The 23,114-nt window shown below is 37.2% G+C and overlaps 1 pseudogene; it reads left to right on the top strand.

Moving 5' to 3' along the window:
• LOC149191647 (peptide methionine sulfoxide reductase A3 pseudogene) overlaps positions 1–23,114 on the top strand; it is a 60,070-nt pseudogene that overhangs the window by 35,858 nt on the left and 1,098 nt on the right.

A 23,114-nucleotide genomic window follows, 5' to 3' on the forward strand; every position in this document is an offset into this window, starting at 1 on the left:
CCACTTGCAATTCCGAGATGAGAAGATCTACAGTTTCTTGATTATTGTTATCCTATGTTTTTTTATATTTGATTTGAAATGAATTGTTTAATGAAATTGTTCACATATATGTATGCTAGAAAGTCTTTCATGATCACTATTGGCATGTTTGGTTGAAATTTAATGTTTATTGTGAACAACAAAATTGATATCATATGTGATGCTTTAATTAAATTAATTTATTTTTATTGAATTATTATCGTGATTTCCTAATAATCTACATTATTATGTTAATTACCACATATTTCTAGCACATATGTCCTCAGGTTACCCAGGTGTTATAATAGGTTCTAGTAGCTTTGTTGAAAATAACAACAAGAAATGTTAAAAATAACATCTAGAAATTCTAATTTAATTTGTCCTTGAGTTAAATTAAGAATTAAATTGTAATTATATTTTCATAGCATTTCGTAGCAGTTAAATAAGTTAAGTTGACTTAGTTGGCTCAACAAATTCGAATTGGAAGTCTATCCAGAGTCATGTACAATGATCCCTAAATTTTAGGGGGCCAGGTTGAGTTTTTTTGAGTTGTAACTAGATAACTTAGTCTAACTAAGTTATAGTCAGTTAAACTAGTTCTAACTGTTGGAGGAACTAGTAGGAGGTCTACTAGTGGAGTAGTGCACAAGTGCATCACCAGTACCACACCAGTTAACTAAATATTCATTCATAAATAACTCATGCATGTCAGTTCCGAGGAAGACCCAGTTGACATTAGGGTTCAGGGACAGTGTACTATCAGTTGTATAATTTTCTAAATTTTACAGATGGTGCATGCAATTAGAAGAAGGCCTAAAATAAATCATTCCTTAATTATAGAGATTTCCTTTAAAAGGAGGAATGAAGGCACAAATTTAATCATTGTTTTGGTGAGTACGAGTTGGTGAGACCAAGCAATAGGAAGCACAAGTTTGTGCGTGGATCTTTTGTATGCAATGAAGTAGGGGCTTGGAAGGCAACATAATTGGCTAAGTGTTGGCTTGAGTTGGCTTGTGAGGGAAAGAGATAGATTGTAATTTTCTAGAGATTGCTCGTGTTAAACAAGCATTATATTTTCTTCTCAGAACATCTAGTTAATGCAATGTAAATAGTCGAGGTCTTGAGAAGTTACCTTCCCTAGACAAATATTGTGTTATGTACGATTTATATTCTTCATTTTCTACTTATTATTTTCATCGATCAAGTTTGGTTTCCACTAAAGAGTAGAGTATATTATTGTCTTATGTTTTAGCATATCACATAAGTGGTTGAATCTACAAGTAAAAATATACATGGTATCAGAGCAGAAACTTTTTTGGCAGCGAATTTGCAGAGCAGATCTGAAAAATATTTGTGAATTTTTTCACAAAAAAATAGTAGATCTGAATTCATTACGAAAAAATACACAAATTCAAAAAAGAAAATCGACCGAATCGGAGTTCGAATGAGGGAGATACCACCAATTTAAAATCAATTGTTTTTTTAGAAAATTTTGTGATGGCAGGACAAATGAAACAAATCGGTGTGCCAGTCAAGAACGTGTATGCACTTGAGGTACAAGATGCATGCAAAGCCTTCAGGAGCAAGGAAAAGGTTATATACTTGGTGTTTTAGAGGGAGCATGAATTGCCTCTCAACATGCAACCTCGGAAAGTTGTGGAGAAGCCACAATTACAGAAGCAGAGAGGAGACCAATTGGAGACATCCACTCAAGCATAGACTTCTAGTAGGGTGAAATTTCTAGCCAAGTGGGCAGAGGGAGCACATACAGCCACACCTCCAGGTGATAGGTGGGGCGATGTGAAGTAATAGTCCCATGAGTGCAGAAATTTGGGCAGGGTCCTGTTGTGGAAAATACACAACCCCCCATTATTGATGTGTTCACTTCAAATAATGGGGACCCTTTCTATAAAAAAATTGCTAAACACCTTTTAGGATTTTTATTTAGTTGATTATCCTACGCTTTTGTTAATTTTTCATTTTTTTTTAGATTTTTGTTTTGATTGCTTTGTTAGAATCAATTTTTTATAAGCTTCCCATTGACATTTGTTTCGCCTCATTTGGTCAACTGGTTTGAAAATTGTACTCCTTTGAAGTCTCATCACTTATCTAGTCTGAGTTAAAAATGCATAAAATGTACAATATTGCATTTTGTAAATAAATTAGTTCAATAATGAAATTATTTTAAATATTAACCCCTAGTTAGTTCTTATTGACATTTTTCATTTTTATTTATACAGCCAAATAATGAAGCATCAGGATTTTAGAAATTTACTCCAACTTCCAAATTAATTATTAATTTCCAAAATCCAAAACATCGAAGTGGCTGTAGTTTATTTTTATTTTCAAAGTGGCTATAGTTTAGAAACTTAAATTCATAAAAATAAAACCAAAATAAAAATTGATGTTTAATATTAAATTTTAAATTAATTAATATATTAATATTTAATTAAATTAATATTTAAGACAAAAAATATATATATAATAAAAAATTGTTCCGATCGCATCAAGGCTTTTGATCGGATCAGAGGATTTAAGCGCAACCTGTTTAACAAAAGCCCCGACACCACACTTCCCCGATCGCGATATGCGAGGGCTCTTCAAGCATTAAGCAAAGTTTAAAATTCATTTGTTTGAATGCATCGCATCGGGAGTCTTCACTTAATACAAGTTTTATGCCCCCAACTCAAAGCTTCCTCCGATCCGATAAGTCAATGTTTGACTTTCAAGTTAATATCTCCATTCGTTGTTTTAAAATGGCTTATGTATTAACGTATGGTGAAAATAGTGATAGTTTGAAATTAGTTTAAATATTTAATATATTAAATTTTAAATTAAATAAATTAATTAATATATAGAATTTAATTAAATTAAAATTTAATTATTATTTTGATTAATATTAATTAGTTTATAAAATTATTAATTATATTAGTTAGTTAGATTAATTTTAATTAATAATAGTTTGTTAAAGAATTAGTCTAGTTTATAATTAATAATTAAAATAGAATTAATTATTAGATAATTAGAATTTTAATTTAGGATTAGATTTTTAATTAAATTTTTGATTTTTAGCCCAGCAACAGAATTTCTAGATTTATCCCAGATTTGACTCATCAACTTTAGAAGCTCATAAATTGAGTTTTACTAAGCCAAATGAAGCCTAGGATGGCCCATTGGAAAGATAAAATCAAGGAGAACATTTATAAGGAGGTTTCAATAATAGATTTGGTCATTAATTGGGTCAAAAATCATGGAGGAGATCAAGCTCCGAATTTCTAAAACAATATCAATTTTCTGAGTTATTTTCTGCATTTTCATTTGTCCAAGCCTCTTTTAATTGCAGATCCATTTGTCAATATTATCCTTGGCCAATTAAACCATCCCAGACATTGATAGAAAGCTTACATTTTATTTTCAATTATTTATTTAAATTGAATTTGGTTGGATTTGTTTTAATACCAGAAATGATATTTTGGATTTGATTGTTGCATTTTAATTTATTTTGATTTCTTCTTGCAGGAAAACAGTAGAAGAGATATGGAGAAAAAGATATCAATCAATGAGAATGCTCCAGCAATTAAAGATTGGAAATTTGAGCAAATAAAATTGGATTGGGAAGATTTCTCTTCAACGAACTTTTCTCTGAAGAATTCCTTTGCAACTAGTATAAATAATAGATTGTAGAATGTAATAAAGGCGCGGCTCTCCTCTGCAATTTTAGACTTCTGAAAGCACTTCTGTAATAGAATTTAGAGTTGTAGGAGAAACGAGAGAAAATCTTAGATCTAGGGATTATTGAGGATTTTTTCCTTTGTATCTTGAATTATGCATGATGGACAAAGTTTGCACTATTGTGGCTTTAGCTTTGAAAGTAGAAGTTCAAGCAATGTAAAGGACTGTTGGAGACCAGGGTCAGAGAAATGGATATAATAAATTGATATTTCTAATACTACTATTTCAAATATCAGTTTCATTTTTATGGTAATAGGAATGTGTCATTTTATTCATGTTTTTGCACTATTATCAATATGGGTAATTTGTCTCAATGTTTTTATTATGTATCTCTTCAATATGGGTAATTTGTCTCAATGTTGTTATTATGTATCTCTGACCTTATGGATTAAATTTTGATTTCTAAGTAACTATTTGCTCAGAAATCTGTCTTATAAAACTGATTTATTGAATGGTAATGTGTTGTGAACTATTTCCACATATTATTGTTTAATTATTGGATTTATTGATTATATCAATATCATTTTTGTGAACTACTTCTTGAGTGTTGTTGATCTATTATTTCAGTTAAGAGGTCTCAATAGGATGTGTTTTGATATCCATAATGTCAGTTAATTGAACTACTTCATTAACTTGATATTCATTATAAACAAGACATATTTAAAATCCCAATACTTTAAATATCTTGCTCTTGGTTGGGTTAGATCTATATCTGCCTAATTAAGATAGGATTAAGATTAGTTTATTTTGCTTGCATTATAGAATAAGTTTGCATTTAGAGTAATTTCTACATTCTTTTAAATCCTCTTCTCAAAGAGGCAAAACTTTAGTTGTGGCTTGGTTGAACCCAAATCAGCTTAAGGGCCATTCTCTTGCCTGATCAGCAAGAAGAAGTGATCTGATATCCCTATCTATTGGTAGTTAAAGATACATCATAAACCAATAGTGATAGGGAGAAGGTAACTAGACCTAGTTAAACCAGTCGGAGCCACCACACCAAATGGAAAAGGAGCTTCTTTAAGGTCCGGACCGGGTGGTTATCCCCCATTGTTGTTGCAGTGATTTTCGAGGCATCAATAGGTCCATTGAAAGGTTTTGTCTCATGGATCATTACCTTTTTATGGTAGCCCACAATACACAGTAGCATGATGAATCAGTAGTGGTTGATGCAGTCAGATGTTAGAGTGAAAGAGGCATAGATTAGCATCATTTATATACTGGGGAGCACAAAGAAGAGTTGAAAATAGTGCATATGGCACAAAGGCATATTCAACAAAAGCACAGAGTTTCCAGTCAACAGTGGAAAAGCTAGTAGCAGTTAGAGACTTTGGTGACAAATGCATCACACTGATTCAGTTTGGATGTTTTCTTAGTTTCAAAAGTTGCAATAGCAATAACACTAGAGAGAAGTGTTGTATGCAAAACATTTCACAGGTATCAGATTGTGATAGAGTTGAATTCCTTTCTTGTTGAGAGGGAGTGTTGAAAATAGCAACAAGAAATGTTAAAAATAACATCTAGAAATTCTAATTTAATTTGTCCTGGAATTAAATTAGGAATTAAATTGTAATTCTATTCTCATATCAGCTTGTAGCAATTAACTAAGTTAAGTTGACTTAGTTAGCTGAGTAAATTCGATTTGGAAGTATATCTAGAGTCATGTAGAGTGATCCCTAAATTTAAGGGGCCTATGTTGAGTTCTTTTGAGTTGTAATTAAATAACTCAGCCTAACTGAGTTATATTTTTTAAACTAGTTCTAACTATTGGAGGAACTAGTAGGAGGTCTAGTAGTGGAGTAGTGCACCAGTGCATCACTAGTACCACACTAGTTACATAAATATTGACTCATAAATATTCAGTTCAGAGGAAGACCCAGTTGAGATTAAAGTTCAGGGATAGTGTACTATTAGTTGTGTAATTTTCTGAATTTTAGAGATGGTGCATGCAATCAAAGGAAGGCCTAAAATAAATCATTCTATAATTAGACAAATTTCCTTTAAAAGGAGGAATGACTGCACAAGTTTAATCATTGTTTTGGTGAGCACGATTTGGTGAGACCAAGAAATAGGAAGCACAAGTTTGTGGGTGGATCTTATGCACACAAGGAAGTAGGGGCTTGGTAGGAAACATAATTACCTAAGTGTTGACTTATGAAGCAGAGAGATAGATTGTACTTGTGCAAAGATTGTTCGGTTTGAACAAACATTATATTTTAGTATCTGATATTTTAGTTTATGCAATATAGATCATAGGGGTTTTGAGGAGTTTATTTCCCCAGAGAACTATTGTGTTATGTGTGATTGATATTCTTCCTTTTCTACTTATTGTTTTCATCAATCAAATTTGGTTTCCGCTGAAGAGTAGAATAGATTCTTGTCTTATGTTTCATCATATCACTTAAGTTGTTGAATCTTCAAGTAAAAATATTCAAGCTTATACTTTAGTTGTTTGTACATATTAATATAAATTAATATATGTTTTTACCATCATCCATCCCACTTCACATAGATTTTATTTAAGGGAAACTGGTCCCAAAATTCTAGTTGAAGCCACTATTACAAAAGCAAAAGGGTCTAATTGAGACCCTGACCAGGTGGTTTTCCCCCAATTTTGATGAGGAGAATTCAAACCATCAACATGACTACAAGACTAAGTTTTGGCCTCTTTATGCAAACCTTATTTATTACACAGAAGTGGTTTATCTCTCCTTCCATGAGAAAAAATTGATTGATGGTTAATTTGGATTTGTTGGAACATTCTAATGTACTATTGATGAAAAAAAATCTTTTTCTCATAAGCAAATAATTTTGGGTTTTCCCCTTGTGGGCTTTTCCTTAGATGCGAGCCTAATCTTGGTGTCTCTTGTCTCTTTCTTATTGTTTATTATTCATTGTCTATTGTGATCTCTATTAACTACTCTTGTTGAAGCATTAACAATTGAAGTTTTTCATGTATAGCTACTTGTTGACTAAATATAAAGAAGGAACATTTTATATCAACAAAAGTAGTTATCAATTGTGAAAAACTACTCTAGTCATTTCAACACTATAATTTCAACATATTTTGCTTTAATATGAATGGTTTCAAAGTCATAATCACTAAAAGATTTCAACCACCACGCTTGTGTAACATTCATATTTGGTTGGTGAAATACGTTAAGACTGACATTATCAATTTTTAGATGAAATTTTCTCCCTTTAAAATAGTGCCTCCACATTTTGAGAGCATGAATGATAGTTGCGAGCTCTAGGTCACGTGTGGCATATTTTATCATGATGTTTTGGTTTTCAAGATTTTTATCATTACATAACCTTCTTTCCTTAGAAATCCCCTCAAACCTTCCTTACAAGCATTAGTATAGACTTTAAATCCTATGTTGGGATCAACTAATTTCAAAATTTGAGCAATAGTTAATAGTTTCTTCAATTCTCAAATCTATCTTGACATTTCTAATTCCATTCAAACTTAGTTCCCTTCTTCTATAAAGAAGTGATTTTGTATGCTAGTTTGGAAATTCCTTTTATGAATCTTCTATAATAACTTATAATTCCCACCAAATACCTAATATCAGCTACATCCTTAGGAACTAGCCACTCTATGATAACCTTTACCTTTTCCAAATCCACAACAATCACTTCCTCATATACCACATATCCTAAGTAGTGAATCTATTTATGATAAAATGAGCATTTGCTAAACTTAACATACAACTCATTTTCTCTAAGTGATTGAAAAACCTTCTATAAATTTTGATCATGCTTTTATTTACTCTTTGAGTACACTAGAATGTCATATATGAGTACAATGACAAATTTGTTTATAAATTGACTAAGCACACTATTCATCAGACACATAAAAGTGGTTGGTGCATTAGTGAGTCCAAGTCGAAGTACCATGAACTCATAATGTCCATACAGTGTCCTAAATTGTATTTTGTGACTATCCTCATCTTTGATTCTAATCTAATGGCATCCATATCTTAGGTCATGTTTTTTAGGAAACAAAAGCTCCCTTGACTTGGTTAAACAAGTCACCAATCTCGGGCAAGGGATATTTCTTTTTTTAGTCATTTTGTTGAGTTCTTTGTAATCTATGCAAATTCTAATGGTTTCATATTTCTTTTTAACAAATAAGATTGGTGCACCCCAAGGTGATACACTAGATTTTATATACCTTTTGGTCTAGAAATTCTTGTAGCTAAATTATTAGTTCTATTAGTTCAAGAATACTCATTTTGTATGGGGATTTTGATACTGGAAATGCTCTAGGAATAATATCAATAGTAAATTATATATCCCCTTTGATAGGAAGTTCTAGTATCTCTTTAGGAAAAACATCCTTATATTGTTCTAATATAGGATAATCCTCCACATATTGTTTTTGATTTCTACTAGAAATTTATTCTAAAATATTTTCATCACATTCCTAAATGCTCAAGGAATCATGTGATAAACAGGCAATAAATTCTTCAATATTTGGCTCTAGTGTATGCTCTTCATTGGATGTGGCTCATGAATCCTTTATCTCTTTCATATGCTAACAAGGATAACTAGAAGAAACTTCTAGATCCTCCTCTTATGGATTCTCTACATGGATCATTTTCTCCTCTTCAATATTTTTAAATGAACATTCATCCTTGGTGACAATTATAAATTGTAGATAAGTATTTGAGAAGCTCCTTATGGTGGGATGACGTCCTTTACTGAATAAATTCTTTAGCATCTTCATATTTTTCCTTTAATCATGAATCACTAATTACAAATAAATTAGTGATTTGAGGGTTCTTACAACACCTCTAAGTGAAATAGTTGGAGTAGTTGATAATTCTCTTTCTATTTATTTAAAATACCTACTCCTACTATCCAATTAATCTATGTAGACAATACAAACAAGACAAAGGTTTGTGATGAGTCACTAAAGTTAATGTGTAGGGCCTAACCTCTCATATTACCACCTTCACTCCTCATTGTCTTAAATTTTTGTATCAAATGCAATCATTTAAATCCTAATGCAAGAAGTATTATTTCACCCTTGAAATCTACCCAACAACAATACCAAAAATTTGGTCTAAAATATTTTCATAAATTGTGACATTAAATTATCAATCTGGGAGTTTGTAAACTTGTGAGATGTTATGCACTGTATGTGAAAACTAACAATTTACTATCTTGTAAAATGTTATATATCCTTAAAATATTGCAATTTAAAGTAAAAGTTTAAACTAATAAAGTAATTTCAAGACAAAAAGGAACTAATCTTCTTTGGTCTTGACTACAAAAGCCTACACTCACAGGAAAACATGGCATGGGAATCTAATCCTTGAGGAATTCCCATGCAACAATTTAGTTTATTGATCAAAGAATAAATTATAAGAACACATAGAAAAGCATTTTAAAGCAAGGAAAACATAATTGATTCAAGTTTGAATTAGTTGATTAAGCATGCATTAGGGTCCTTTCTAGTATAAATTTTAGATTTAGAGCTTTTGGTTCACTCCCTTAGGTGGCTCAAGGAATTGCAATAATAATACGTTTGACTTCTCAATATTTTACTTAGTGAAGCAACATTAAACTTTAATTTTGAAAGCAATAACTTCTCTATGTAACGGAAAATAAATTTGTTCATGAAAACTACAATGATTACAATGAAAGAACATTAAGGTTGCAAACAAATAGTGAATACAACAACAAAAAGAAAGTGAAATTATTATGCGACCATCTCACAAAAATATAGATCAATGACTTAAAAATTATCCTCTTCGATTGGGGACCTCCTTTACATTACATAAATGAACAATTCTCGGATGCTACAAATGACAAGACCTCCTTTGTATATATAGGAATCTAAGGGGTCACAATATAATGAGAGCCTACACAAGAATAATAATGTAAGGGAGCAATAATAACAATAGTGGGATTCTATGGGGCACAACAATAACAATAAGTGGGATACACTAGTATTATAGGGACATAACATGCCCCTCTCCTTCAAAAAAGTGTTGTCCTCAATGCTTGAGTAGTTTTGGATTCTTTTGTATAAAATTATAATACCCCTATGTGGAATTTTCAGTGGGTAAGTTCTTCCACTTAATTAGATACTCTGAAATTGATATTGTCTGTATTTGTCGGGTTCTTTTTTCATGACTTCTTCAGGCTCAAATATGATTTTTCTTTCTTTATCAAGTTCTGGCGACACTATTTGAACTGGAAGCTTATCACCTATAACCTTCTCTAAGCATGAAACATGGAAAACTGGGTGTACTCAGCAAGATGTAGGCAACTCCAATTTCTATGCCATAGTACCAATCTTTTGGAACGCCTTGTAAAGACCACAGTACTTGGGTGATAATTTATTATCCTTGTTAGCTTTCTTGAGATATATTTGTTTGTATGGCTATATCCGTAAAAATACTCAGTCACCTACATAAAAAAAAAAATTCACTCTGATGTTTATCCTCCTTTTATTTCATTCGATTCCGCACCAAAGTGAGGTTATCCTTTAAGAGTCAGAGAACTTGTTGTTGATGCTTGATATGATGTTCCACTGCTTGAACCTTACAATTTTCTCTTAAATATGATGTGATGGATGGTGGATTATATCCATAAAGTGCCATAAATGGGGTCATTTTTGCTATAGTATGGAAGGAAGTTTTATACCACCATTCAGCTAGAGGTAACCACTTGACCCATTGTGTTTGCGTGTCAGATATAAAGCAACGAAGATATCCTTATAAAAATTTGTTCGCTATCTTAGTTTTCCCATCAGATTAAGGATGATAAGATGAGTTATGATCTAATTGAGTACCAAGACAAGAAAATAATTCCATCTGTTGCACTAAAAATTGTCACCATGACATTCTGCAATCTGTGTGAGTTTATCACCACTCATACTTTCCTCCTTTACGAGTCTTAAACCTCAGTTCTTCATGTCAAGCCTTGAAAATAAGAGAAAGCCCTCAAAAGTCTATAAAACTCTGGTTCCACATTTTCGCTTAGCATTACCTGTAGTCCCGCACCTAATGGTCATGTCCCCTGCGCACCTGATCGCTTTGTCTCTGTGATGGGTGCGGACCCCTGTAAAAGTCAAAAAGGTGCAAGTACATTCTTAAAAACTCACTTTGAGTCATTACTGGAAGCTTTTAGAAGGCATCTTGAGGTGGCAAGTTCGCTCCTTTGAGGTTCATGCATCCCATACCATAAGGAGCTAACCCGTTGATGTGAGGAGCTTATCCCTTTGAAGGAGGACTCTATCCCTTCATAGGTGGACCTGCAACTTCCTTCCTCTGCACTATAAAATGAGGCATGGGGCTGGTTACTGAGGAGGTTGAAAGCTGAATATTTTTTAGGTGAAATGCTATTGGAATTTAGTCTTCCTAATTGAGCTTGTGACGAAAGATTACATACATTGTTGATCTCATTGGGAAGAGTGTGAGGCTTGTCAAAGTAGAGGAGATTCCTGTTTGGACCCTGGGAAGAGCTTGTACAACATCAAGGCACCAAAGGTTGTAAAGTTCTTCTATTTCAAAGTTAATACAATCAAGTTTATTTTTCTCAATAAGTTGTGTTTTATAGTTTATTTTATGGACTCCTTGATCACCATAATGAACATGTTTTATGATATTAGCTATGCAGGTGTTATTTGATGTGTGCTTGTTTGTGTTTGCAGATTCTCAAAAGGAAACTCTTTCGGACGGTTGAAGGTTGGCTGCCACAAACTAGCGTTGGACTTCAGGTAGGGTCTAACACCTCTATAGTTTTTATTATGAAACGCAATATGTTTAGAGAAAAGTAAATTTGCTTGTTCTGCTTGTTGCTAGATATCTTTAGATACTAGGGAGATCGGCCTTGTCCGCAAGGACGATTTATCCGGCCAACAAATTGGCAACTCCACTGGGGAACTGAATTTGGTTTTTGGTTTTCCTTTTCTTTGACTTGAGAAACTTTTTCTTGTTTCTGGTTTTTTCTTGATGTGTGTGGGATTGGGTAGTTTTTAGGATCTGGAGTATTTTTTGTTTTTTCCGAAATTTTGAAGAGGACCGCACTTTCTTTTTACAAGACAGTGCGGACATCTCCGCACTATTCCTTTAGTGCACAGAGCGGTACCGCATCTGGTTCTACTGGAAGCCTGCGGACCCTGTCAAACTTTTTGAAAAACTAAAAATGTTTTCGCCCAGTTAAGTTTAGGTTTTATTTACGCTTTTTAGTCTTTGGCTAGATCTACATGTGTCCAGTCAAAAATCTCTTGTAAGTAAGTTCCATTGGTATTTTTGTTTTAAGTGATTTTCTAGAAGTTTTACGTGCCTAGATTGGTCTTCACCTGGTCTTTGTAGTGACTCAGAGATTAGAAGCCTCAAAAACCTTAGATTACCCTGGTTTTTTGTGTCTTTTTGATGAGTCTGACTGGTTTGTGAAATCTGCCCTTGGTGAGAAATAGATTTCATTTTTCTCTTTGCAAATCTTTGAAATAACTTGATCATAAGTTTTGAAATTAATTTTTATAAAAAATACAACTAGATGTTTTTTGATTGATTTGTTATTCTGAACGAATTAATCCTTAGTTTGCTGAATAACTACGTAAAACGTCCTCAAAAATATTTGAAGCTTTTATTTCCATTAGGTTTTTAGAAATTTTTAGATCTCAAGCTTAGTTTTTTATAGTTTTGAGTGTCTTTGAATCTCTTTTGAAAGAATTTTTTTTTTGTAGTTTTTGAGTGTTGAAAAAGAAGAAAGGATTTATTTTTTGGGAGCATAATTAGTAGTCTCGTTTTGAGTTCATTGAAAAAGACAAAAAAGATTTTCTTTTCATTTACATATTGAAGGAAAGATTTGTTTTTCAAAGAATTTCATTCTCAACTCTTTCGTTTAGTTGGAAGTTCATTGAAGAAAAAAAAGGATTGTTTATCATTTTAGGTGCATTTTTAGTGTTTTTGGAGTCGAGTCTTCACACCATCAAAGTTTCATCTCCACACCTATTGACTTAAGAAACAACCCATAAAATAAACGCTTAATTAAAATTGATCTAGCAAACTTTTTATTTCTAGGGCTCTTATCACCAATATAACTTAGGCTAGTATCTTGGAGTAGGGAGTAATTAACTCTCAAAGATAGTTAAAACAAACAAGTAGCTATATCTTGTGGTAGGAAATAAATCCAATTGTAATTGATATAATCCGGGAAGCTCCTCTTAAAGGAGTCAATCACGAAATCATGTCCGAACCTTTGAGACAATCAAGTCTGTCTCATTGGGAAAGACAGAAGATTGGCGCATATTAAAAACGGTAAACCTTGGATTAACCATTGTCAAGGAGCTTGGGGTCACTTGTTGGTAAACCTCAGATTGATCATGTCAAGGAGCCTTCAAGGGGATTGAGCTTTGTTACTCTGCCCTTGCGCGTAGATTAGATCGTAGACTATTCCCCCAGTTGTATTTGTTACTATCGATAACCTTAGTGACCATAATCCTAAGATTCTTTCCTAAGGTGATGGTGAAGGACAGGTCTCACTGTACCTGGAGTAGACGTCGACTAGACTCACTTGGACTCTCTAGGGGGTCTCTTCACTCGAGACGGTTTTGTGAAGAAACTTGTGCCAGTCTGTTTCATTAAGCAGGTTGTCGGGGTAACTATTCCAACCGCCCTTTCTGTATTGAATTCTGCAACGTTGGATTTCATCACCAATTAGTGTTTTTGGTACGAAAATTTATTGTTTGTGTGTGGTTTGAACTCTTAGATTTTTATAGGCGTGTGATTCAATTGTCTGGTTCTTTAGAGACCTTAGGTGGTTTTATTGAGATTTTCTTTGTTTGCGTGTGAAGTAATTAAATATTTAATCGTGGCTGAATTACCGAGACAATCCCGTAGACTTCAGGGGCAACCTCCCGAATATACACCAAGTCAGCTTGAAGGGCTACGAGCTCTTGTTTCACCTAGTGATAGTAGAGTTGGGTCACTAGAAGCTAGAGAGTCATCTTTAATTATTCATCCTGATTATCAAGTTCAACCAACGGAGTATATTTTTGAACCAATTTCACTTTCTGAAGTTACTCGTAGTGTTTCTCCTACTAGTGAATTTGCTGACGAACCTGAAATTTCTGAGCCTAAAATTGAACCTGCTCCTACTCCATCTTCAGGATTTTCTTCTCCAACTTCTAGTGGTTCTAGTTCACCCAGGGTTGGAAGTATCATCACCCAAAATCTTCCTTCTGGACTCATTTCTATTGAAGAACTTGTTAGTCCGGACGAAGATATAACTCTCCCTGAAAATCAACCAACTTTAGAACTTAGGGAGCGTGAATCAATTTTCTACAGTCCTGTTAGGGATAACGCTTGGTACGTCTCATTGAACAACTTTTTAGAAAATCCGGGTCTTAGTTTTTCACCACCTCGAATTCCTTTTCATCCTACGCCCAGAGGTTATTATCCTCCTTTGAATATGTCGAGACAGTCATCTATGTTTTCCCAATCACTGGAAACATTTTTATATGGCGGTCCTTCTGTTCCTTCTGGGTATCAGTCTCTTACTGGTACCTTTTCAGGAGCATCTCCTCAACCAATTGAACATGAGATATCATCTGGTAATAACGGAACTCCAGCGTTGAGTGTAGAACAAATTCTTATGATGTCTAGTACTATTCCAAATCCGCAACCTCAAGGTAATCAGTTACCGCCTAGGGGGCAACCTCAAGGTAGTCAATTATTGCCTAGGGGGCAACCTTAGGGTAGTCAGTTACCATGTGGGGGGTAGCCTCAAGGACAGTACATACCTTCAGGATAGTACATACCTCAAGATCAACCCCAGACTCAGTACATACCCCAGGGTCAACCCTAGTATCAATATATACCTCAAGGTCAACCCCAGTTTCAGTACGTGCCTCAAGGTTATCAACCTCAAGGTCAGTACCCAACTCAAGGTTTCCAACCACCTTCTGGTCAACCATTTGTACAAGGAGCTGGAAATGTACCTTTCAATTATCAACCCTACACTCAACCCAGTTATGGTCCTCAATATGCTCAACCTGTTATGGGTCCATACCCCAGAATGAACATGGTGTGGGATCCATCTCAAAATCAACAGATTTTGCCACCTAATGTGCAGTTATCAAGTCAACCTGGACAATCTTTGGTTTCTGGTTCAACCCAGCAACCTATCCAGTCTATCGTTCAAACTTTTGCACCTGGTGTAGTTCATCAGTCTGGGCCTAGTCCACCTCAAACTCCACCTCAAACTTTTGTTGCAACTACTGCAGCTTCTGTTCAATCTACCACACCTACTTCTATAGTATCAGTAGCTTTGGTTTCTACTGTTCTTGTATCAACTCCTCAAGCCTCTTTACCACAGTCAGGACCTACAGTTTAGACTTTGGTTCAGATGCCTGTAGGACAAGCTGGTCCAAGTATGGTTGTCACAAGTCAACCTCAATTTACTTATCAACCGTACCAAGGACAGTACCAATTCGGTCTTGTTGTACAGAACCCAGTTTATCAGTATCAACCGTACCCTGGGTAAACTTATCAGCAACCTCAACAACCCCAGTTTGGTCCGGTTAATCCTAGTTTCCCAGGAGGATATAATATTCCAAATGCAAATCCAATTCCAAGTTATCCTGGATATCCTCCTCCTAGGGCTGGTCTTGTTACCCCAAGTTTTCGAGACCCTAACTGTCAGTTACCTTTTATTGCAACTTTGGATTTACCTGATTTGTCACGCCTTACAAACGATCCAATTAATTATCTTCCGTTTTGGCCACCAATGCCTAATAAGTTGCCCAGTGATATCCCGAAGTTTAAGGGTAAGTTAGGAGAGGATTCATCAAAACATGTGATGACTTATCACCTCTGGTGTGCATCAATTCCATTATTGATGATTCAATTCGCTTATGTCTTTTTCAATGCACTCTAATTGGTCTTGCTGCCAAGTGGTACATTGAGTTACCATGAGCCTCTTTTTATAATTTTAGTCAGTTGGCTACTTCTTTCTTAACTCATTTTCAATTGCCTGTCAGATACGACAATGGCACAGAATTATTAACTTCACTAAAAATTCAACGTCCACGTATATTTTAGATCATATTCATGAATGGCAACGTAGACGCCGTTTAGTGAAAGTTTTTATTCTGGATCAAATTTTAGCATAATGGTTTGTTAAATCAATATTACCTAAAATCACTGAAGATGTAGCTAAGGCAGGAGTTGTTACTGAAGAGAAATTAATTGCTCAAGCTCAGTACCTTGACCTCGTTTATACGCAGTCGGGTACTTTACATGAAAAAATCCCCGACTTTCTAAAACACAATCAAATAACTGCAACTCCTTCATGGTCTCATGTCGTTGATGGTATGATTGGTTCAGTTAATACCAAAAGCAAGAAGAAATTTTCAAATAATTCTTCTCCTATTATAAATTTACCAAATTCCCCGATAGGAGACGCTTCCGCTGAAATTCCAGCTGATATCCATGTCGTAGAATCCTCTACAGCCAAATCAAAATCCAGCGGTAAAAAGAAAGGGAAGAAGAAAAATAAACAAAACTCAAAAGAGAAATCAGATAAAACCGAATCTACTGACGAGAAGCATGTACACCGAGAACAGCACTCGGAGAGATTACTCGCCCGTACGATAGGGTAGTCGGGTTGTACTGCTAAGGGTACGGTTGATCCTCCTTAGTTAGAGCCCTGAAACATTGGGCCAAGTACTACTGTCAGATCCTTATGTATATTGCGATCTGTAGCACCTGACACTCCCCAAGACCTTAGTTCCCTTTCTATCGGGGGATCACACATCACCTATTCCAGATCAGCAACAGCAGTTGTTCCACCATTCAGATCTCTCAGATCCACCAGATCGGATATTCCAGATCAGCAGCAGCATTTGTTCCACCATTTAGATCTCTCAGATCCACCAGATCGGATATTCCAGATCAGCAGCAGCACCAGATCGGAGTAGTTGTGAAGGGTTCCTGTACCTGGATATAATTTTCGCAGGACTTTTGGCGGCATCGACATTTTGAGGATTTGGGGACTGCAGTATTGATCAGGAAGGAGTAAAACTCCATTAGGAGTTTTCCAAAAAAAAAAAAAGTTTGAGATCTTCCGGGACGCTTATTGGTGACCTAGCCCATCAGTATCAGGACGACGAGCTGAGCAAGGTGGTACCATTCAATTTCTTAGTAAAAAATTTTAGGCGGTCCCAATTTTTCATCAGGTTGGTGTATGGTAGAAACTCGCGCTCAAGCGATGGCCAATGAAAGGATCGACAAAATTGAAAACCATATGGAGACCCTCCAAACTGCTATGACCAAGATCGAACATGAGCTTCAAGGAATGAGTAACTTCATACAACTTGAGCTTAAAGGAATGAGTAACCAGATACAGCAGGCATTCCCAAAAGGCAAGGAGCCAGCCCACGAGGAGGAGTATAATGGCCATAACTACTATGAGGGTGAGTCTAGGCACTCTCCTCACATTTGGCACTCCCGTCCACCACCCAGTAAGCGTCCTCCCAAGTTGGATATGCAGAAATTTGACGGTTCTCACACGTCAGCATGGCTAGCACAAATGGAGCAGTATTTCCAATTGAATCATATCACAGATGAGGGGACTAAGCTTATGGTGGGCACCATGTACTTGGACAATGAAAGATGGCAATGGAAGGAATGACATCAACGTTGCAATGGACATTTTTAGAATTGGGCCCAATTTGCCAAAACTCTTCGCAGTCGCTTTGAACAGGAAGACTCTTTTTTGGGGCGTCTCACTAAGCTTTGTCAGACGGGTAAAGTGGAGGAATATATGACTGCTTTTGAAGCTTTAGCCTTCCGCACTAAGGGTCTCACAGATGAGTTCTACATGGAATGCTTTATCAGCGGTCTTAAAGAAGCCATCAAAGCTCAGGTTCTACTCCACCACCCTCCCACATGGACCGAGGCTTGCCAGGTAGCCCGTAAGGTGGAACGTGCATTAACAGCCCAATCTAGCCGCCCCAACTTCCCCGCTAAAGGTCGTCCCTCACAGGCTCCCAATATGACTCAGACACTTAAGATTCAAAAGGTGTCACCTGCGGAAATGGCTGAAAGAAGGAAGCAAGGACTATGTTACTACTGTGATGAAAAATATTCCCCGGGTCATAAATGCAAAGAGCACAATTTTTTTCAAATAGATGCCACTGACTAAAACTCCACCGAGGAAGATCCACCACTTGAGGAACCAGAGGCGGTCGAAGAAGACAACCAACAGGAGATGGTATCTAATGAACCAATTATTTCGCTACATGCATTGGCAGGAATTTCTTCCCCTCAAACTCTCAAAATCAGGGGTTTTCTTAAACATCGCCCAGTAGTAGTCTTGATTGATAGTGGAAGTACCCATAATTTCATCCACCAAAAGATTGCTAAAGCAGCACATTGTTTTGTCCGGGCAGTTTCTAACTTCCAAGTCCAGATTGCAGATGGGGGCACAATGAAATGTGAAGGTCGCTGTGAAAATGTCAAAATTCAAATGGGGGATTATCAATTGAAAACCCACATGTTTGCAATACACATGGGGGGTTGTGACATTGTCCTCGGTGCGGAATGGCTCCGCACTCTTGGGCCAATCACAATGGATTTCCAGGAGTTATATATGAGTTTTAAGCAGAAAAACTCCACACATACCCTCCGTGGACTACAGGCGGGAGCCCCCTCTATTATAAGCTCGCATAGGATGGAAAAATTGTTAAAAAAGGGCCATCATGGAGTGGTAGCTCAATTTAATGCCATCCAGGTAGTAGACACCATGTCTCCGCCAATTCATCCTGAGATGCAACAGATTTTAAATAAACATCGGATGGTCTTTGACAAACCTCATGAACTTCCACCCTCGCGAGGGGAACATGATCATAGCATCACATTGGTTCCAGGGGCTCAACCCCCAAATGTGCGGCCATACAGATATCCGTTCACCCAAAAGAATGAAATAGAAAAAATCATCAAGGAATTGTTGGAAGCAGGTGTCATTCGTCCCAGCATTAGTCCTTATTCATCTCCAGTCGTCATGGTCCTCAAGAAAGATGGGGAGTGGCGGATGTGTCCAGACTTCAGGGCCCTCAATAAGTTAACAGTCAAAGATAAATTTCCCATCCCAGTGGTTGACGATTTGCTGGACGAACTCAATGGGGCTCAATTCTTCACTAAGTTGGATCTTCGCTCAGGCTACCATCAAATTAGCATGAAGGAAGTCGACATTCCCAAGACAGCTTTCAGAACTCATGAAGGCCATTATGATTTCCTGGTCATGCCATTTGGTCTCTGTAATGCCCCCTCTACTTTTCAGAGCCTTATGAATCACCTCCTCAAACCATATCTCAGAAAATTTGTCTTGGTCTTCTTCGATGACATCCTCATCTATAGTGGCACTTGGGCGGCACATCTTCAGCATGTAGATCTCCTCTTGCAACTACTCCGCACGCATAAATTATTTGTCAAGATGTCTAAGTGTGCATTTGGCATGGAAGAAGTTGAGTATTTAGGCCACATTGTGGGGCGTGAAGGTGTCAAGGTGGAACCAAAAAAGATCCAGGCAATGCAAGAATGGCCTCAACCTAAGATCTTGAAAAGCTTGAGAGGATTTTTGGGTCTCACAGGCTATTATCGTAAATTTGTCCGCAACTATGGCCGCATAGTGAAGCCCCTAACACAACTACTAAAGAAAAATTCCTTCTTCTGGAACGAAGAAGCACAACAGGCATTTACCGCTCTCAAAACCGCCATGTGTTCCACTCCGGTCTTAGCACTACCGGACTTCACCAAATCATTTGTCATTGAATATGATGCTTCGGGAACAGGTATTGGAGCAGTCTTAATGCAGGAAGGGCAACCATTGGCCTTCACCAGCCAACAACTAAGTGGAAAGAACTTGGGCCAATCTACCTATGAGAAGGAAATGATGGCCATCTTACATGCAGTCGAGACCTGGCGACCCTACTTGTTGGGGCGACGTTTCCAAATCTGCACAGATCATCACAGTCTTAAATATTTTTTGGAGCAACGCCTATCTTCCCCACAACAAAATAAATGGTTAGCCAAAATGCTAGGATATGATTATGAGATCATTTACAAGAAAGGGAAAGACAATAGGGTAGCAGATGCATTGTCGCGCCAATTTGAGGAGGAAAGTACTCTGCTCGCAATATCCCTCCCCATTCCAGACTGGATTGAAGAGGCTCACAGGGAATGGTTTTCACGTCCTGGGCTCTCCCAACTCATTTCTCAATTGCAGGCAGATCCTAATTCCAGCAAGGGCTACTCGTGGCAGAATGATATTCTTCGCTACAAGGACAGAGTCGTAATATCACCAACATCCACCCTCAAAAGTCGCATTTTGGCAGAATTGCACTCATCTCCCATTGCAGGACATTCGGGCTTTCAGAAGACATATGCTCGCACCAGAAGATCATTTTTTTGGGCCGGCATGAAACAAGACATCCTTACGTTTGTAGCAGAATGTGACGTCTGTCAACGCCACAAAGGGGAAACCGTCAACACACCAGGCACATTACAACCATTGCCCATTCCGGCGTCAATTTGGACGGAGGTCTCCATGGATTTCATTACAGGTCTTCCAAAGTCTGGGAACAAATCAGTCATCATGGTGGTTGTGGACCGACTGTCGAAGTATGCTCATTTCTGCGCCCTACCCCAACCATTCACACCCACTTTGGTTGCTCAAACTTTCATGGATCAGATCTTCAAATTGCATGGCATGCCCACTTCTATTGTGTCCGACCGCGACCCAATCTTCACCAGTAATTTTTGGCAGGAGCTCTTCAGAATACAAGGCACTCAACTCAAACTCATTACTTCATATCATCCGCAAACAGATGGTCGAACCGAAGCCGTCAATAAATGTCTAGAAACCTACCTTAGGTGTTTCACTTCAGAAAAACAACACCTTTGGGTACAGTGGTTACCTCTGGCGGAATGGTGGTATAACACCAACTATCATGCCACCACCAAAATGACTCCTTATGAAGCAGTCTATGGACAACTTCTGCCTTCCCCTACTTCTTATCTCACGGGGTGCTCCAAAGTACAAGCTGTGGATCAACTCCTACAACACCGTGCAACCATGCTTGCCCACCTGCGCGAGAATCTTCATCAAGCTCAGAATCGTATGAAGCAACAGGCTGACCAACATCGCTCAGAGCGCCAATTTCAAGAAGGGGATCAGGTCTTTTTGAGGCTGCAACCATATAAGCAAACATCACTCAAAGACAAGGGCTATCAAAAGCTCTCTCCAAAATTCTACGGACCCTATCAAGTACTTCAGTGCATTGGAGAAGTGGCTTACAAGTTGGCTTTGCCACCTACAACAAAAATCCACCCTTCTTTCCATGTATCGTGCCTCAAGAAAGTGATTGGGAACAATTGCCGAGTTCAAACCAGTCTACCTGAATTGGACGAAGAAGGGTCAATCTGGCTTCAACCTGAACAGGTTCTAGACACAAGAGACAAGCACCTACGTGGCCGCATGATTAAGGAGGTCCTCGTCAAATGGAAAGACACCTCGCCAGAAGATGCAACTTGGGAACCAGCCACTATTCTTCAGCAGTTTCCGCAGCTTCAGCCTTGAGGACAAGGCTAGTCTTAAGGGGGAGGGCATGTTAGGGTCCCACCCTAACCCCCTTATTTATGTCAGGGGATCACGTCATAGTCAAAGAGTCAATAAAGCCCATATTAATATTTGTAAGTGGTTAACCCGCAATTAATGACGGGACCACAGTTAGTTGCAAATGGGCGGTAGTATTAGATAGATGGTAAATGGGCGGTAGTATTAGATAGATGGTATTAATAAAACCCACGATAGTGGCTCGTGGTATTGCATGTATGAGTCATATATAAAGGATAGAGACTCCCTGTGAGGAGCATTGTGTCTTGTTTTGTAATCGAGCTCTGCTCTATTGGAGGTTGCCCCCTCGAAGAGGCATGTGAACATTTCTCTCTGAATAATAAAATCATTGCTATTCTGTGTTCTGGGTATATTTTCTTCGCATATTCAGTGTTCTCGGTATCTTTTTCTCGCATATTCTATGTCTGGGTATTGCTTTGCAGGTTAAGAGCATAACAAAGCATAAACCTTGCTATCCTTGTCTCATTTGTGACGAGAAGAATTTTACAAGATACTGCCCACATCGCGTTGAGGTTCGAAAATCGTTAGAGGTTCGAAAATCGTTAAAGGTTCTCAAATCCCTGCTGTCTTGAAGGATCCTTTTCCTAGTCAAGGCAGTAAAATGGTTGGTTCTTCCTCAAATTCCTCAGAAGAACCCATAATGATGATGTCTCATGTTAGGATTGCGACGCGATCGCAAGATTATGGTAGTAAAAATCCTGTTGGTGGTAAAGAAGCAAAATCTTCTAATTCAAACCCATCAACTTCAACTCCTTCTGGTTCTGATCCACTATACATCGAGAAACATAATCCTGACTTAGTAATCAAACCGCCTGCTAAAGGTATACTTCGGAAGTCAGCTTTCAATCCACATGCGAGAGCTGGGCAGAATTATAACATTGTTGAAGACTTAGCTATTTCCCCTTCAGCAATGTCGACTTTGGAGGTGCTGCAATCATGCCCAGCATAGCGTAAATTACTATTGTCGGCAATAGGAGTTTTTGATATTCAGGATTCGAATCTTATAATCTTCCATTTAGAAAATAGTACACCTCACCTACCTCATCAAATGGCTTTCCAGATTCTAGTGTTAGTCAAAAACAGACCTTGCTTTCGGACTGTGATCGATGAGGGAGATTCTACGTGTATTATGTCAATCCAATATTGGAGATCACTTGGTTCTCCGACACTTAATCAATCCCCGATGATTCTAAAGGCTTTTGATGGTCGAGGGTTTCATCCTTATGGCATTTTGTAGGATTTACCTATACGGGTTGAAGGAAAAACTGTAACTCTAGATGTGGAAGTGGTTGATGCCCCTCTAGATTACAACCTTCTCTTGGGTTGTAGTTGGCCTTACGCTATGACTGTTGTTATTTCATCGGTCTTTTAGCTTATCAAGTTTCCTCATAATGGAAAGATCATTACAATAGACCAGCTGACTTATTTTTCATCCGACCTAGCCTCTTCTGAAATTATTCAACATGTCGGTAAAACAACTATCCCTTACAAGGATGTTGGGGTAGGTTTGGTTAAAGATTCTGGTTTACTAGGAACTTTTTCCTTTCCTCCTCCTAACGTATCGCCTTCTACGGCAACTATTCATATGATTTCATCGAACACTATTGCTTTTGATGAGCCCAGGATCATACATCCAGTCTGAGGTGGATTCATTTGGTGATGCGATGCCTTAAGTCCCTTTGAAATTGCATACAAGCGGTACAGTC

The sequence above is a fragment of the Pinus tabuliformis genome, chromosome 2_2, assembly GCF_031772625.1.
Source record: "Pinus tabuliformis cultivar Carrire ecotype Pingquan chromosome 2_2, CPIR1, whole genome shotgun sequence".
NCBI classification, from domain to species: domain Eukaryota; kingdom Viridiplantae; phylum Streptophyta; class Pinopsida; order Pinales; family Pinaceae; genus Pinus; species Pinus tabuliformis.